This window comes from Scylla paramamosain, chromosome 38, assembly GCF_035594125.1.
Source record: "Scylla paramamosain isolate STU-SP2022 chromosome 38, ASM3559412v1, whole genome shotgun sequence".
Classification (NCBI taxonomy): Eukaryota; Metazoa; Arthropoda; class Malacostraca; order Decapoda; family Portunidae; genus Scylla; species Scylla paramamosain.
Window position 1 is genome coordinate 3486171 of NC_087188.1, and position 18798 is coordinate 3504968.

The following is an 18798-nucleotide window of genomic DNA, read 5'->3' on the forward strand; positions in this document are numbered from 1 at the left end:
CCCATTGAGTTTTTGAGCGTTTTAGCGATTTGGTACGTAATAAGCTTGAAACACTCAAAAGACACTTTTTTGATAATGTTGGTTTCTTTTCTTTTCCGGTAATATAAGTTTTATATTCCTTTTACCCTTTTGGTGTCTAATATGCAAAAAAAAAAAAAAAAAAAGAAAAATTCAAATGGGGCGTTTCATGTAATGTCATTTCATTACACAAAGTAGGGTGTTTTGCATGTATTTTGTCGTTTTGGTACCTAAAAAGCTGAAAAACACTCAAGACACACGTTATTTGTCAATAAAGACGTTTTGCATTCGTTTTAGAGTTTTCGTACATAAGAAAATGAGTAAAAAAAACATTCATAAGAGTTTTCGGTAAAGATCTTTTCTTTTTCAATACAGATTCTTTTGCATGTAGTTTGGCGTTTTGATATCTGACAACCTTAAAAAGAATACATGTTTTTTGGTAATATTTTTTTTGTTTTTTGGTAATATTCTTCTGTTTCTTCATATAAGGTACTTTGTATGTATTTTGGAGTTTTAATATTTAACATCGGGAAAAAAAAATCTCATAATAAACGTTTTTGGTAATGTTGTGTTTCTCGATATTGACTGCTGTTCATGTATTTTAGGATTTTGGTAAAAAAGAAGATTGGCAATGTTGTTCTGTTTCTCAATGCAGACTGGTATTCACAAGTTTTAGCCTTTTGGCACATAAGAAGCTGAAAAAAGCTCATAATACTTGTTTTCGTTAATATCGTTTAATTTCTAAATATCATGTGATTTGCATGCATTTTTGCATGCATACTCAAAACACCCGTTATTAGTTATGCTATTCTGTTTCTCCATAAAGGGTATTTTGCAAACGTTTTATGGTTTTGGTGCATTAGAAGCTCAAAAAAAAAAAAAAATCGACATATTTTGATAATGTTTTGTTTTCCATGTATAGTGTTTTCTATGCTTTTTTTTTAGCGTTTTTATGCCTAATATGGTCAAAAACACCCATATGACACGTTTTTGGTAATATCGTCTCGTTGTCCAAATTAGCGTGCTTTGCAAGCATTTTAGCGTTTTGATCCTAACAAGCTGGGAAACACTCGAAACATACGTAAGGTAAGGCTGTTCTGTTTCTCCATGATGGATGTTTTACATACGTTTTTGTACCTAAGAAGCTGAAAGCATTAAAAACACACGTTTTAGGTAATGTTTTATTTCTTTTCCCATATAGGATGCTTTGCATGCACTTTGACGTTTTGTTACCTAAGAAATTCGAAAACACTTATAATATATGTTTTTGGTAAGGTTGTTGTAATTCTTTTTATAGGGTGCATTGTTTGCATTTTGGCGTTTTGGAATAACTGGAAAAACTCTCATAATACACGTTTTATGTAATGCATTCTCTTCATGGAGAAAAAGAACATTACCAAAAACATGCATTTTTAGAGTTTCTAAGCTCCTTAGGTAACAAAACACCAATAAGCATGCAAAACACCCTCAATCGGGTAACGGAATGACTTTAACAGAAACGTGTCATTTGGGAGTTTTGAGCATATTAAATTAAATCCTTGGAGAACACTCCATTTGGGAAAAGAAAAGAACATTATTAAAAATGTGTCTTTTGAAACTTTTTTGAGTTTCTTACGTACCAAACGTGCTAAAACGCATGGATAACACCATTTATGAAGAAACAGAACAGCATTACCAAAAACGGGTGTATTGAAAGTTTTGAGCTTGTTAGGTACGAGAACGCCAGAATAAATGCAATACATACTGAGAAACGAAACGATATTACATAAATATGTATTATAAGTGTTTTTGAACTTCATAGGTAAGAAAATGCTAAAACACGTGAATAGCACAATAAATGGAAAAACAGAACAATATCACCAATAACGTGTATTATGAATATTTTTGAGTTTGTAAGGTACCAAAACGGTAAAGTTCATGCAAAGCACCCTATATGAAGAAATAAAACAACATTACCAAAAATGTGTATTAACAATAATTTTGAGCTTGTTAGGTATCAAAATGCTAAAGTGCCTGCAGAGCATCCTGTATGGGAAAAGCAAACAATACCAAAAATTTGTGTTTTGAGTATCTCTCAGCTTCTTACTTACCAAAACACTGAAACGCATACAAAACACTCTTCATGGAGAAACAGAAAAACATTAGCAAAAAAGTGTACTTTGAGATTTTTTAGAGCATGTTAGGTAACAAAACACCAAAATGCATGAAAATCACCGGACATTGGGAAACAAAACGATATTAACAGAAACTTCTATTATGAGTGTTTTTCAGCTTTTTATGTACCAACACGCTTAAACACGTGAATAGCACTCTATATAGAGAAATAGAACATTACCAAAACTTTTATTATGAGTGTTTTTCCTCATATTAGGTACCAAAATGCAAAAATGCATACAAAGCACCCTATATGAAGAAACAAAGCAACATTACCAAAAATGTGTATTGAGTATTTTTGAGGTTGTTAGGTACCAAAACGCTAAAGGGCATTATTATAAAAGTGTCTTTTAAGTGTCTTTTGAGGTATTTTGCACGCGTTTTAACTTTTTGTTAAAACGCGTGCAAAATACCCTGTATGAGGAAAAAGAATTACATTACTAAAAACGGAAGTTTTGAAAGTTTTGAGCTTGTTAGGTGACACAACGCCAAAATGCATGCAAATTAACTGATATTGGGAAGCGAAACGATATTAACACAAAAGTGTTTTATGATTGTTTTACAGCTTATGTAGCAAAACGCTAGAACGCTAGAAGCTTTATTCAGCTTATTATGTGCCAAAAAGCTAAAACTTGTGAATATCAGTCTATATGGGGAAACCGAATAACAATACCAAAAACGTTTATTATGAGTTTTCCCACATATTGCTTACCAAAACGACGAAATACATGCAAAGAACTCTATGAAAAAAAAAAAAAAATTACCAAATACGTGTATCATGAATGTTTTTGATCTTGTTAGGTGCCACAAATTCCAAAGTGCATGCAAAGCACCCGATATGGGAAAAGAAGAGAACATTGCCAAAAACGTATCTTATCAGTGTTTTTTTTTTTTTTCCTTTTTAGCTTCTTACGTACCAAAACGCTAAAACGCATGGAAAACACCCTTTATGGAGAATCAGAACAACATGACCAAAAACATGTGTTTCGAGTTTTTTCTTGCTCCAAAATGCTTCCAAAACACCCTATTTGGGGTAACGAAAGGACTTTACCAGAAACGTGTCATTTGGGTGTTTTTGAGCGTATTAGGCAACAAAACGCAGAATAGTATATAAAACACTGTATGGGAAAAAGAAAACATTAAAATAAACGTGACTTTTGAGTATTTTTCAGCTTCTTACGAGTACGTACCAAAACAATAAAACGCGGGCAAAATATCCTTTATGGGGAAACTTTACCCATAACATAAGTGTTTTCCAGCTTAATAGTTACCAAAACGCAAAAATGCATGCAAATGTCCCGATATGGGGAAACGAAACGATATTAACAGAATTTTGTTTTATGAGTATTTTCCACCTTCTTAGGTAACAAACCGATAAAACATATGAATAGTAATCTATAGGGAGAAACAGAAAAACACTACGAAAAACGTGTTATTTTCTTAGGTACGAAAAAGCAACTGTTCATGCATGGCATTTTATATGTTAAAAGAGAACAGTATTACTAAAAAGGTGTCTTTTCAGTATATAGGATACTTTGCATCCATTTTGACGTTTTTCTATGTAACAAGCTCAAAAACTCTAAACACACGTTTATTGATAAGGTTGTTCTGTTCCCCATAAAGGGTATTTTACATGTGTTTTAGCGTTTTGATACATAACTAGCTCAAAAAACACTCAAAATACACGTTTTTGGTTAAGTCGTTTTGTTTTTTCCATATTTGGTGCTTTGCATTCTTTTAGTCTTTTGGTGCTCAACACGTTCATAAACACTGAAAAGATACGTTCCTTTAACAATGTTAAAAACGCTTAAAAACATGTTTTTGATAATGTTGTTCTGTTTCTCCATGAAGAGTGCTATTCACAAGCATTAGCGTTTTGGTACCTAAGAAATTAAAAAAACAAAAACAAAAAAAACAAACAATGCACATTTCTCAAAATATACTTTTTTTTTTCCATATATGGTGCTTTGCAATCATTTTAGCGTTTTTTTTTAGATAACAAGCTAAAAAGACTCAAAATTCACGTTATTGTGTTTCTGCACAAATTTTGTATGGGTTTTAACGTTTTGGTACGTAAGAAGCTCAAAAACACTCAAAAGAGTAATGTTTTTATTCCCATATAGGGTTATTCCCCTGCTATCTGGCGGTTTGGTGCCTACCACTCTCAAAAACATTCAAAACACATCCTTTCTCGTAATGTCCTTTCGTTTCCGCACATAGGAGCCTTTGGTCCTATAATAATACATGTGTCTCGTAATGTCCTTTTGTTTCTCCATATAGAGTGCTTTTCATGCATTCTGGCGTTTTTGTAAGGAAAAGAAAATTTTTTTTTTTTTTTTTGTGATGTTATTCTTTTCTCTATAAAGGGTGTTTTACATGCGTTTTAAGGATTTTGAAAATATTCAAAAGACACGTTTTTGGTGATGTTGTTTTGTATTCCCATATCCGGTGTTTTGAATGCTATTTAGCGTTTTGTTGAAAATCACGCAAAAGACGTTTCTGGAATTATAGTTTCATTTCCCTATATAGGGAATTTTGCATCCATTTTGGCGTTTTGGTACCTAACACTGTAAAGAATATTTTAATTACACGTTTTTGGTAATGTAATTTTTCTCCATAGAACGCTATTTATGCGTATTAGCGTTTTGGTACCTAAGAAGCTCTAAAACACTTATAATACACATTTTTCGTAATATCCTTTGGTTTCGCCATATAGGATGCTATGCATGCATTTTTAGTGTTTCGTTACATAACATGGTGAAAACACTCAAAAAACACGTTTTTGGTAATGTTATTATGTTTCTCCATTAAGAGTGCTATTCAGTTGATTTAATGTTTTGTACTTTAAGAAACTCAGACACTCATAATACACGTTTCTCGTAATTTCCTTTCGTAATTTCGTAATTTCGTAATTTCCTTTCCTTTTCGTTTCCCCTTTGCATGTTTTTTGGTGTTTTTGTATGTAACAAGCTCAAAACACTCAAAATACACGTTTTTGGTGATGTTATTCTGTTCCTCCATAAAAGGTGTTTTGGATGTGTTTTAGCATTTTGGAATGTAAGAAGCAAACACTTAAAAGACACGTTTTTGGTGGTTATGTTGTATTCTCATATAGGATACTTTCCATGCTAATTAGGATGTGTTGAAAAAATACAAAAGACATTTTTCTTGTCATGTCGTTTCATTTACCCCTGTGGAGGAATTTGCAAGCACTTTGGCATTTTATAACCTAACAATGTGAAAAACACTCAGATTACACGTTTTTTTTTTTCGTAATTATGTACTGTTTCTCCAAACAGTGTGCTACTCATGCGTTTTAGCGTTTTCGAGCCTAAGAAGCGCAAAATCACTCATAATACACGTTTCTCGTAATATCTTTTCGTTTCCCCATATAGGATGCTTTTGCATGCATTTTGTCGTTTCGGTACCTGAGATGGTTAAAAATACACACACAGACACACACATACACACACACAAAAAAATAAATAAATAAATGAAAATAAAAAATAAAATATTCTTTTTCTCCATTAAGAGTGCTGTTCACGCTTAGTAGCGTTTTGGTACCTAAGAAACTCAAAAACACTCATAATACGTGTTTTTGTAATGTCGTTTTGCTTCATCATATAGGGTGCTTTGGATGCATTTTGGTCTTTTTGTACGTAAGAAGCTGAAAAAACACTAGAAATAGTCGTTTTTTTATTTTATTTTTTTTTATTTATGAAATACACGTTACTTTATGATGGTTGTTTTGCACGCATTTTAGCGTTTTGGTACATACAGAACATTACCAAAAACGTTTCTTTTGAGTGTTTTTCACAATTTTATGTACCAAAACGTCAAAATGCCTCCAGAGCACCATCTATGGGAAAATGAAACGACATTTCCAGAAACATGTCTTTTGAGTGTTGATGAACGTGGTAGGTACCAAAGTTATAAAAAGCATGGAAAGCTACCTATATGAAAGAACAAGACAACCAAAAATATATCTTTTTGGTATACAAATATTCGCGCGTTTTAGCGTTTTGGTACATAAGAAGATAAACCCTCAAAATACACACGATGATAATGTTATTTTGCCTTCCCATGTAAAGTATTTTTCATGTGTTTTAGAGTTTTGGTGCTTAATATGCTCAAAAACATCCAAATGGCACGTTTTCTGTTAATGTCGTACTAATATCTAACCAGCTGGAAAATATTAAACACACACGTTTTCAGTAATGTTGATAGGTTTCTCAATAAGAGGTGTTTTGCACGCGTTGTTAAAAGACAAGTTTTTTTTTTTGCAATGTTGTTTGCTTTTCTCAAATAGAGTGCTTTGCATGCACATTATCGTTTTGGTACATAACAAGCTCAAAAAAAACACTCTTAATAGACTTTTCTGTTAATATCGTTTTATTTCAAAATATCGGGTAATTTGCATGCATTTTTGCGTTTTGGTACTTTTCAAGTTCAAAAACACTCAAAACACCCGTTTCGGGTAATGTTCTGTTCCTCCATAAAGATTGTTTTGGAGTGTTTTAGCGATTTGGTACGTAATAAGCTCAAATACACGCAAAAAACACGTTTTTGATAATGTTTTATTTTCCCATGTATAGTGTTTTCCATTCTTTTCAGCGTTTTGATGTAAAAAAAAAAAAACACCCAAATGACACGTTTCTGGTAAAATCGTTTTATTACCCCAAATAGGATATTTTGCATGCATTTTGTCGTCTTTGTACCTAACAAGATGGAAAACGCTTAAAACACACAAGTTCGTAATGTTGTTCTACTTGCCCATGAATGGCGTTTTGCATGCATTTTAACGTTTTAGTACGTAAGCAGAAAAAAAAAAACAATCAAAAGAATGTTCTTTATTTTTCCCATACAACGTGCTTTGCATGCACTTAAGCGTTTTGGTACCTAACAAGCACAAAAACACTCATTATATATTTTTTTTCTAATAAATTTGTTCTGTTTCTTCATATTGGCTACTTTGTATGCATTTTGGCGTTTTAGTACCTAACACAGGGAAAAACACTCATAATACACGTGTTTAGTAATGTTCTGTTTCTTCGATAGGGTGATTTGTATGCATTTTGGAGTTTTATTATCTAACATTGCGAAAAAAAAAAAACTTGTAATACACGTTTTTCGTAATATTTTTCTGTTTCTTTATATAGAGTGTTATTCATATATTTTTGAGTTTTGGACAAAATCTCATAATGCACTTCTCTGTTAATATCGTTTCTTTCCTAATATCGGGTAATATGCATGCATTTTGGTGTTTTGCGATCTAAAAAAGCTGAAAAACATTCAACACAAATGTTGTTTCTCCTTAAAAAGTTATTTTCCACGTGTTTGAGTTTTTTGGTACGCAAGAAACTAAAAAAAAAAAAAAAATTTCAGCGATATGGTGCTTAATATACCCTAAAACAACCCATATGACAATTTTCTGGTAATATCGTTCCGTTACTGCAACGAGGGTTCTTTGCATGTATTTTGGCATTTTGGTACTTATGAAGCTCAAAAACACTCAAAATACACGTTTCTGGCAATGTTGTCCTGTTTCTCCATTACACGTTATTTGGTATGTGTTTTAACGTGTTTGTACATTACAAAGAGAAAAAAAAATGTTTTATTTTTTTTTTTCCCATATAGGGTGCTTTGCTTGCACTTTCTCGTTTTAGTACCTAACAAGCTCCAAAATTTTCATAACACAAGATACTGGTAATGTTGTTCTGTTTCTTCATTTAGGGTTCTTTGTATGCATTTTCTCGTTTTGGTACCTGACATGGGGAATATTGTTAATATCGTTTCGTTTCCCTGTATAAGGTATTTTGCATGAATTTTGGCGTTTTATTACCTAATAAGCTCAAGAAAAAAATCAAAACACACCTTTTTGCTAACGTTCTTCTGTTTCTTTAATAATGGGTGGTTTCGACGCATTTTAGAGTTTCGGTACGTAATAAGCTCAAAACACAAATTTTTTTTTTCATGAAGTTTTGTTTTCCTATATAGAGTATTTTCGATACCTTTTTTTTTTTCTAGCGTTAGATGCCTACTATGCTTAAAAGTAAAAAAACAACATGTTTCCGGGAATGTCGTTTCGTTACCCGAAATAGGGTCCTTTACATATATTTTGAAAATTTTAAATATAACAAGCTGGAAAACACTCAAAGCACACGTTTTTGGTAATGTTTTTCTGTTTCTCAATAAAGGGCGTTTTGTATGCGTTTTAGCGTTTTGGTATGTGAGGAGCTTTAAAACACTTAAAGGTAAGTTCTCGGTAAAAGTTGGTTTTATTCCCATGTAATGTGATTGCCCAGCTTTTTAGTGCTTTATTACCTATCACGATCAAAAACACTGAAAAGACACTTTTCTGGTAATGTCATTTTTTTTCCACATAAAGCTAGTTTCGCATGCAATTTGGGGTTTTGATAACTAAGAATATGAAAAGCACTCAAAATACACGCATTTGGTAAGGTTGTTCTGTTTCTCAATCAAGAGTGTTATTCATGAGTTTCAGCATTTTGGTATCTAAGAAACTTCTCGATATACACGAGTTTTTGCGTGTTTTGCCTTGTGGTTCTTGTGAAAATATAAAACACTCATTATACTCGTTTCTCGTAATGTCCTTTTGTTTCCCAATATAGAGTGCTTTCGCGTTTTTGTAGGTAACAAGCTCAAAAACACTCAAAATATACCTTTTTGGTAATGTTATTCTATTTCTTCATATTGGTTGGTTTGCATCCGTTTTAGCGTTCTTATACGTAAAACACTGAAAAAAACATGTTTTCAGTAATTTTGTTTTGGATTCCCATATAGAGACACTTCCATATTATTTATCGTTTCGGTGCCTAACATGCTGAAAAACACTCAAAAGACAGGTTTCTGGTAAAGTCGTTTAATTTCCCCATATAGGTGGCTTTGAATGCACTTTAGGGTTTGGTACATAGCAGTCCGAAAAAAAGCTAAAATTAATTTTTTTCATGATGTTCTTTTTTCACATAATTTCCCTGAATTTTGTTAGAATTTTGGCACCTTTGTACCTATGAAAATTAATAAAAAAAAATGCTATTTTTTATTTATTTATTTTTCCTCTATAAAGAGTGTTATTTTTGGGTTTTAACTTTTTGGTACTTAAAGAACTTAAAAACACTCATAATACACGTTTCTCGTAATGTCCTTTCCTTTCCTAAACATAGGGTTCTTTGCATGTATTTAAGCGTTTTTATAAGTAACATGATCAAAAACACTCAAAATACATATTTTTGGTAATGTTATTTTATTTCTTCATATTGGTTGGTTTGCATCCGTTTTAGCGTTTTTCTACGTAAAACACTGAAAAGACACGTTTTCAGTAATTTTGTTTTGTATTCCCATATTGATTTATTTCCATATTATTTATCGTTTTGTTGCTTAACATACTGAAAAACACTCAAAAGACAGGTTTCTGGTAAAGTCGTTTAATTTTCCCATGTAGGTGGCTTTGCATGCACTTTAGGGTTTGGTGCATAACAGTACGAAAAAAAAAAAGCTAAAATTAACTTTTTGGATAATGTTCTTTTATCATATAATTGCCCTGAATTTTGCCAGAATTTTGGCATCTCGGTACCTATGAAGATGAATGACAAAAAAAAAAAAAATTTTTTTTATTTATTTATTTATTTATTTTTCTAAATAAAGAGTGTTATTTGTGGTTTATAGCTTTTTGGTACTTAAGGAACTTAAAAACACTCATAATACACGTTTCTCGTAATGTCCTTTCCTTTCCCAAACATAAGGTTCTTTGCAGGTATTTAAGTGTTTTTATAGATAACATGATCAAAAACACTCAAAATATATGTTTTTGTAATGTTATTCTGTTTCTCCATAAAGGGTGTTTTGCATGCGTTTTAGTGTTTTGGTATGTAAAGAGATCAAAAACAAGTTCTTGGTAAAAGTTGGTTTTATCCCCATGTAATGTGATTGCCGGGCTTTTTAGTGCTTTATTGCCTAACACGCTCAAAAACACTCAAAAGACACTTTTCTGGTAATATCATTTTTTCCCAAATAAAGTTAGTTTCGCATGCAATTTTGGGTTTTTGGTAACTAAGAATGTGAAAAACACTCAAAATACACGCATATAGTAAGGTTGTTCTGTTTCTCAATTAATAGTGATATTCATGAGTTTCAGCACTTTGGTATCTAAGAAACTTCTCCATACAAACGAGTTTTTTGCGTTTTTTGCCTTATGGTTCTTGTGAAACTATAAAACACTCATTATACACGTTTCTCGTAATATCGTTTTGTTGCCCAATATAGAGTGCTTAGCATCCATTTTCGTGTTTTTTGTAGGTAACAAGCTCAAAAACACTCAAAATATACCTTTTTGGTAATGTTTTTCGATTTCTTGATATTGTTTGGTTTGCATCCGTTTTAGCGTTTTTCTAAAACACTGAAAAGACACGTTTTCAGTAATTTTCTTTTACATTCCCATATAGAGAGACTTCCATATTATTTATCGTTTTGGTGCCTAACAAGTTGAAAAACACTCAAAAGACAGTTTTCTTGGAAAATCGTTTAATTTCCTCATATAGATGGCTTTGCATGCACTTTATGGTTTGGTACATAACAGTCCGAAAAAAAAAGCTAAAATTAACTTTTTCGATAATGTTCTTTTTTTCACATAATTTCACTGAATTTTAACAGAATTTTGGCATCTCGGTACCTATGAAGATAAAAAAAAAATTGGTATATTTTTCATTTTACTTTTTTTTTCTTTGGTTTCTTTATAAAGAGTGTTATTTGAGGGTTTTAGCTTTTTGGTACTTAAGGAACTTAAAAACACTCATAATACACGTTTCTCGTAATGTCCTTTCGTTTCCCAAACATAGGGTTCTTTGCATGCATTTAAGCGTTTTTATAGGTAACATGATCAAAAACACTCAAAAAACATGTTTTTGGTAATGTTTTTCTGTTTCTCCATAAAGGATGTTTTACATGCGTTTTAGCGTTTTGGTATGTAAGGAGCTCAAAAACACTTAAAGGCAAGTATATTCCAAGATGTATGAAGTTCATATACAGTACAAATTCTTCTACTATAACACTGAAACTACCACTTGTCAGTAGCCCAAGCCTACCCAAAGCTTGACCTTCAGCATAGAAAGTGTAGAGTGATTTTCTGAGCAGAGGAAAAAAGTGAACCTGATACATCAGAGAATGTGGTAGTTAATCTTAGAATAAGCTAACAAGTCTCTTGGTTCACCTGCTGATACTAGCAAACACAAAATGCACAATGAATATTAATCACCCAACTCCCCTCTTGACCAGAGGAGAGGAGCAAGGAGAGAAATAAATATATATTAATAATAAGCAAGTCACAACTTATGTGCCCTAACAGTTATGTCCTTGTTTGAGGCAATATCATTGGGAATGCCCTAGCTTGAGGTGATACATGTGAGCCACAGAAACAGAGAGGAACTTATTTCTATTGTGGAGTAGAATTGTTTTTACCTTACTTTTGATGGGCCAGCAAGTAAGAGCCACCTATAAGTGTTATATTCATGGCCATGTGCCTCTATTATCAAACAAACATTATTGCAAAATAATAGACCATCCTTAAATAAGGAAAAAAAATTCTTGGAAAACAATTGGAATCACAATAAAAATTTAAGAATCACTGCATTGCTTACTCAAACTTTCAACTGCAAGGGCCAGTATCTTCATGACTCTTTTATATACTCTAGCTATGGAAATACATTTATAACAGTGTTTGTTTCTGTTTTCAGGCACTTTTACCAATCCTGAAGATTGCAGCCACACAGGCAGAAGGTAGTGGGCTGTCTGTAAAGCGAGCAGCCATCATCAACATCTCCTCAGTGCTCGGCTCCATAGAGAAGAATGACAAAGGGGGTATCTATCCTTATAGAGCCAGCAAGGTATGTCTTTTAAAATACTTGTTACCTATTCTTTCATTATCCTATGCTCCTGTAACTGAGACTGTAATCCCATCTGATAGTCAGCTGAGAATGCTATGAGTGATGAATATTATTGTCTTTACCAAACAGATTTAGACATAAATTCAAAACTTTTAGCTGAGCTACTTAACAGAGATCACTCAGATCCTTACACTCTTAAGCAAATTTTTAACCAACTCAAACCTCCATCCTCATAGCTTTAACTTCCTCTTTACTTCAGTCCAGAGTGACATCCATTCAGTACTGGGGGCTTGCTTGAACAAGCCACCCACTCTTACCCCCATCAACCCTTGGATGAGAGTGAAGGGGAGTGTTGTAGGGGGAAAAGAGAGAAAGAGGAGTCCCAGGGTTAGTGGGGGAAAGAGTGGGTGGCCCAGTACTGACTGATTGTGGCTCCAGCTACAAGGAGCAGGAGGGGGAGGGGAGGGAAAGAAGTAGTAGGTGTAAATGTACAAGTAGCATTAATTACCAGTTCTTTTGATATGTGAAACTTATTTATAATTTATATATCATATTTATATATGTATAGTGAAACCTCATTTTCAAACTTAATTCATTCCTGAATGCCATCTAAAATCAAAAATATTCAGCAATTGAAACTTTTCCTCCCCATAGGAATCAATACAAAATAGATTAATCCTTTTTAAACTTTTACAACAGTAATTTGTGCATAAAATCATACAGGGAAGTCCCATTATTTTGTCATATTCACAAGATTGAAGTCTTAATTTTGGCAAGGCTGAGGAGAATCCCTACCTATCTCTTTCCCTTCTGTTGCCTACTAGGAGGTGGGGCTACCTGCCTCACTACCCTAAGGAACTCAGAGATCCTGTTCATGCTTATCTGATCAGTAACAATGGGGATGGATGAGCATGTCGCTTGCAAAGATGCAGCTGACAGCATTCCTCTAAGGCAGGTCTAGGGTCTAGGGTGGGTGGCTGGTGTGTGGCCACCTGGCCTCATCAGAGATGTTGAGGGTGAAGGGGTAACCAATGCCACAAGTTTCCACTGGAGTCTGGGCATCCCTTGGGGTCCCTTGGCATCCCTTCAAGTCCCTACGCATCCCTTGGCAATACACTTACATGACACAGTTTCCTTCCAGAAAACATCTTTTCCTATTGTGCACTCTTGTACATACACACTGGCCATATTATGTACATGGTACATGAAACACAATTTTCTCTCTAAAACATCACACACTGTTCCATGTACCCCATTATTTATGAGTACCCTTTGAAAAATTCATGCACCCTTGGTTGAACCATGCACCCAGGTTGACTATCATTGCCATAACATTTACTCTCCATCCTTCCTCACTCCCTCACACCCTCTTGAATAATTCTATTCCTATTCTGTGTCATTCTGTTTATCAAACCTCAAGATTGTTCTTATTCACCATTACATTTCCTTCATTTCCTTCACTCATGCTTTTTTCTCACTTACTTCTTCCTATCCACAGCTATTCTTACCCTAGCTATTAATCCCTCAACTCACTCATGCTTACTTTCTGTTCAACTCATTTATGCTTACTCTCACTCTCACTTATTCAACTAATTAAAGTCACATGTTCATGACTCCCCCCTCTCTCTCTCTCTCTCTCTCTCTCTCTCTCTCTCTCTCTCTCTCTCTCTCTCTCTCTCTCTCTCTCTCTTTTACATTTTTAGTGTTCTTCACACTCTCAATCAGTCTTTCACCTCATACTTACACACACACACACACACACACACACACACAGGTCCACAATCTCCACATTTCTACATTACAGAGGTGGAGGTGGAGGCAGAGCTTTTTTTCTTATCAGAAAATGTAGTTGGAGATATTGATGCAGATCTTTTGTTGTACTAAAATTCTGATGCAGATAGTAAAGCTAATAGTATCCTCACTGCAGATGCAGATATCTGATACATCAATATAACACAGATCAGAGTATTTATGTGAATTGTTGTTCAAAGTACCAATATCAGCAAACAAGTTGCTGCCAAGCTGCACCACTGAGCTGAGTGAATAGATTTTGCTGCTACTTGATACAGTAAACTTATTATGAATGTAAGTGCTGCTTGAATTATCTTTGGTGTTGGATATAGATTGGCCGCGTAGCTACATATGACCGAAATGACCACATTCTGGTTCACAGCTTCATTGTTTGCTGGCAACAAGGTGCAAGGTTCAACCTGCACTCAACATCCCCCTCTCACTATGATAACTTGGAAGTAAGTTTTAGCCTCAGCCTTTGCTGTGATAGACTTTAGCAATACACAGCAAAGGGTTTGGAGGCACATGAGGGCAGGCATAAATATTTAGATATGTTTCATTATAATGAGGATCCAGTTCAAAGAACCAATTTTGGAGACTTGGTACCACTGTATGTGTTACCAAGCCCAGGTTATATATGGTGTTTACCATATAAACATGCAGACCTTTGATAATACTAAGCATTTAACAGTACAGAGGCCTGAGTAAGGATAGCTGTAGTTGTCTGTGTGATAGTAGAGAGTTGGCTGATGTGTGGAGTGGTTGGTTGCTGTGCTGGTGCATAACTGATTTTGGGAAGTGCTGAAAGTGGGCTTATGAGCACTGGGATAAGGGTTTGGATTCTTGCCATTTAACCCATTCTTTGAGGTGAATTTTTAATTTTAATTTGATATTTAACATTAACAACATTAACATTAATATTTTGTCAGGAATTAATATCTTTCCAACAATGCTGACAGCACTAAATGTCCAATTGCTCATGCTTCAAAGACTTTCATACACGGCATCATTACAATCAAATACAAAATCAAATACAGAAGGAGGTATTATCAATAATCTACAGCCTAGACAAGTTTCACTTGTTCATATACAGCCAAAAGTTATCTCTGATCACATACTGATGGTGTCACTTTTTTTAGTCCCACTAGTGTGTCACCTGCTTTAGCTACCAAGTAACTTGCTTGATGGGCCCTCACACCAAGCCAGTATGACTACAGCAATGAGTACAGGCAAACAGTGGACCTCAGTAATGTAGATATCCTCAGCTGACTACCAGCAGGAAAGGATGCTAAGTTCGATGAGAAGCAGGCAGCAGATGTGTCAGCGGTCTGCACTATACAAGTTATTAGCAGGCAGCTGAATCCTACAGACAGGAGTGTTGGCTAAGGAATCCAGCAGAGATCTACTCATTCCTACAATTATGTGGTACATTAAGGAAGAATGGCTACATAATATGAATTCCTAAGAGGTGCTTCAGTGAAAGCTGGTGGATTCTCTGATTACTGAGAATGGTTGTCTTCTTTTCAGACCAAAGGTCATCATTCCAGACAGACTGAGGAGTAGAGTAATATAACTAATACACCTGGGCCATTTTGGGATACAGAGAATGAAGCAACAAGCATGCATGGTAGTGTACATTGAGCCTATGCTAGACTTGAACAGCTTATGCTACCCAAGTCAGCTAACCATCCATGGATGCTACTAGAGAAATCTTAGAGCAGACTACATGTGGATCATGTCATCAACTTCCTGGGTACAAACTAATTGATTCTCATAGAGACTCACTCTAAATATCCTGCATACAGCCAACACTTTCTGCATGGAACAGAGCCATAATGGATTTGTAAGAGGAGGATTTTGGCCACTGTGGATATCCTCACACAATACGAGTAGTTACAGACAATGTTGCTACCTTCATGTCTGAGGAAATCTATGCTCGATACAGGGAATGAGGTAAGTATCGTGCACCTCACAGGAGCACTGTATCATTCAACTGCAGATAGCGCTGTTGAACATCTAATACAGCCATTCAAACAGTCTTTGTGTAAATTGTTACTCCTGCCCATGATTACACTAGAGGAATTGTTGTTACAATACAGATGTATGCCACTGGTTTCTGTGCACTCATTCAGCAGTCTGCTCAACAGATGCCAGATTTGATGCAAACTGGATGCTATTTTCCTTTTTCTCACACTTCTTAAGGGAAACAAGCAATGAGTGGGACACAGTCAACTAGTTTCCAAGAGGATTCATCTCTGTGATGGGATCACAGTGGTAGAAATTGTACTTTGGCCTGAAGCATAACAAGCAACCACATGGATTCCAGTGCACATAGTGTTGACATTCTTGCTAAGAGACCAAATGAGGTGTGGTGTCAACACATCAGTCAGTTATGCTCTCATCATGGCATAGAAGAGGATGCAAATCCAGGAGAGGTGCCAAAGTTCCTGTCTCAGCTGAAGAACAAAAAAACAAAAACAAAAAAAGATAAAAAGGGGAAAAAAAACAGAGAACCACTCTGATACTTGATGATGTGAGAAGAAATAGAACAGATGATTGCTATTAACTACAGATAATAAGAGATTCTGAATAGCTTCAGGCAAGCCTCAGCTGGCAGGGAGGTGTTATGATTATTATAGAAATGCCAGCTACCACTAGTAAAGTTCAACTAAGAGATTTCACCAACAATGGTTTGATAACCCCCTTGATTTAGGGCTCTGTGGTGTTGCAGGATTAGGAACGTGAAGCCAACTTGAGGTAATATCTAGGCAGCAGGGAGAGCAGGAGGCAGTCCACCTCCACATCCCAGGCTGTGTTGATGTCACATACAGACCACTAGAGTAGGGAAGCAGGCCAAGGGTTGTTTATCGAAGATCATAGGAATAGTCATTGATACAATGCTGATAACACTGGATGTAAATAATGTTGTGAAAACAAGTTACAATAAAGAAGACAGAAAAGAAAAAAAAGACTTCACATGACTAATATTGATCTATTTACTGTCTTCCACATGGGCCACAATATTTGCCTAGCTTGCTCTTTTTCCCTCCTTGTTCCATTGAACACTTGCTAGCTTCTGTACATAAGTGATATTGTTAAAATTATTAAATAATGTACCCACTAAGTGCTGTTTCAACCTTTTATTTATTTATTTATTTATTTATTTTATTTCATTTATTTTTTTTATCAATGTAATTCCCATAACTCCCACCAAGTTAAACACAACTGGACCTTAAAATCATGTAGGTCTACAACTTCATTTACTATCTTTATGATGCTGTTAACTTCTGCAGAGCAATTTTCTGAAATATTATTATTGCATATCAAGTAGACAAAATTTGTAAGTCCAATTTAGGTCATCTGACAACCTATCTTAAAAAAATAAACATCTTCTTTCAAGGCGCTATAGATATCCTCACTTCAGCTCTAGGAACATTTAATTCTGAAGGGATTTCACTGTGCCTTAGTAATGACACCATATTATAAGTATCCTTCATTGATATTATTTTGATCAGTGGCAATTTAACTACACTACTACTAAGCCACTGGTGTGATTTTGCGATTGTATAAATGTGTTTTTGATTATATGGGCAGGAATTTTCTCAAGTACTGTGGTGATCATAAGATGGGGATAAAAATGATGAATATTTGGCCAGCAATTGTTGCTCATTATAGTAATTTGGCCATTATTTTTTTACCATTATAATAAGGTTAGGATGACAAGAAATATTATTTGATTACCTGGTTAATTATTTTCTGCTGCTATAATGAGTTTAGGACTAAGGTAAACTCTGTTTGGTTATCCATCAGAAGAGTTTCAGTGACAATTTTAGAACCATGATAAACATGATTTAGTAATTTCCAGTCACTTCGATAGTGGCATAACACAGTAGTATAACACACTTGTGATAACACAGAATTGAATATACTGAAACTCACACTGGAAAATTGTAATCTTCAGATTTTTCAAACAACCTCCCCTCTTTTTTAGTCCTAAGAATTAAAGAGTTTATTGTGTCATTAAATCTGACTGTTTTAGTTTAAATTAAGTTAACTTTTTCAATTAAGTTAAAGCCAAGATTTGAGTGTTACTGGAAAAAAAAAAAAAAAAAAATATATATATATATATATATATATATATATATATATATATATATATATATATATATATATATATATATATATATATATATATATATATATATATATATATATATATATATATGGAAAGGCATGAGGTATAATTTTGTGTGTACTCCACATTCATGTTTATTATGTTGATGTTTATTTATTTATTTATTTATTTTTATTTTAATATTTTTTTTCCAGGCTGCATTGAATGCCATCACCAAATCGTTAAGCACTGATCTCAGGAACTCAAACATCTTGGTGAGCAGCATATGTCCTGGATGGGCACAAACAGATATGGGTGGCAAGAATGCTTCTCTTACTCCAGAGCATATCTAATGTTCTGCATCTTCTTAACACCATGAATGACACCCACCATGGGCAATTTCATCAACATGATGGTGTCAAACTGCCTTGGTGATAATATCACCATTACCATCATCATTATTAATTTTGTTTTTTTGGCAAGTTTCAGTTAAATAGCAAGTGTTAATTGCCATTAACTAGAATGTATTACTTGTATAAAGAACGGTGTATTGCATATCATCTTAACACATCTTAATTTTAACAATGCAAATAACATCAGAATGTCAATTCTAGAAGTGCCAACCAACCAATGTATTGTGTACACCATTGGTTGACAGTCATTTAAAGCATGATGTCTATTAAAATACATGAACTTAAGAAGAATCATTATTACCTTACCAAGCAACTAGACTAAGTGAATTTCAGCCATGTTTTAAAATATTTTAATCATGTAATCCAGGGAAACAATTAGCAGTAATGAAAACAGAAGTCACTTTTAGTG

General features: G+C 34.1%; 1 long non-coding RNA gene across 1 annotated transcript; it reads left to right on the forward strand.

Annotated features, from left to right (window-relative positions):
* Positions 1 to 11608: 11608 nt before the first annotated feature.
* LOC135091605 (uncharacterized) lies at positions 11609 to 18680 on the forward strand. The gene is made up of 2 exons (XR_010262566.1): positions 11609 to 12071; positions 18192 to 18680. It is a non-coding gene; the product is annotated as an uncharacterized LOC135091605 (long non-coding RNA).
* Positions 18681 to 18798: the final 118 nt, after the last annotated feature.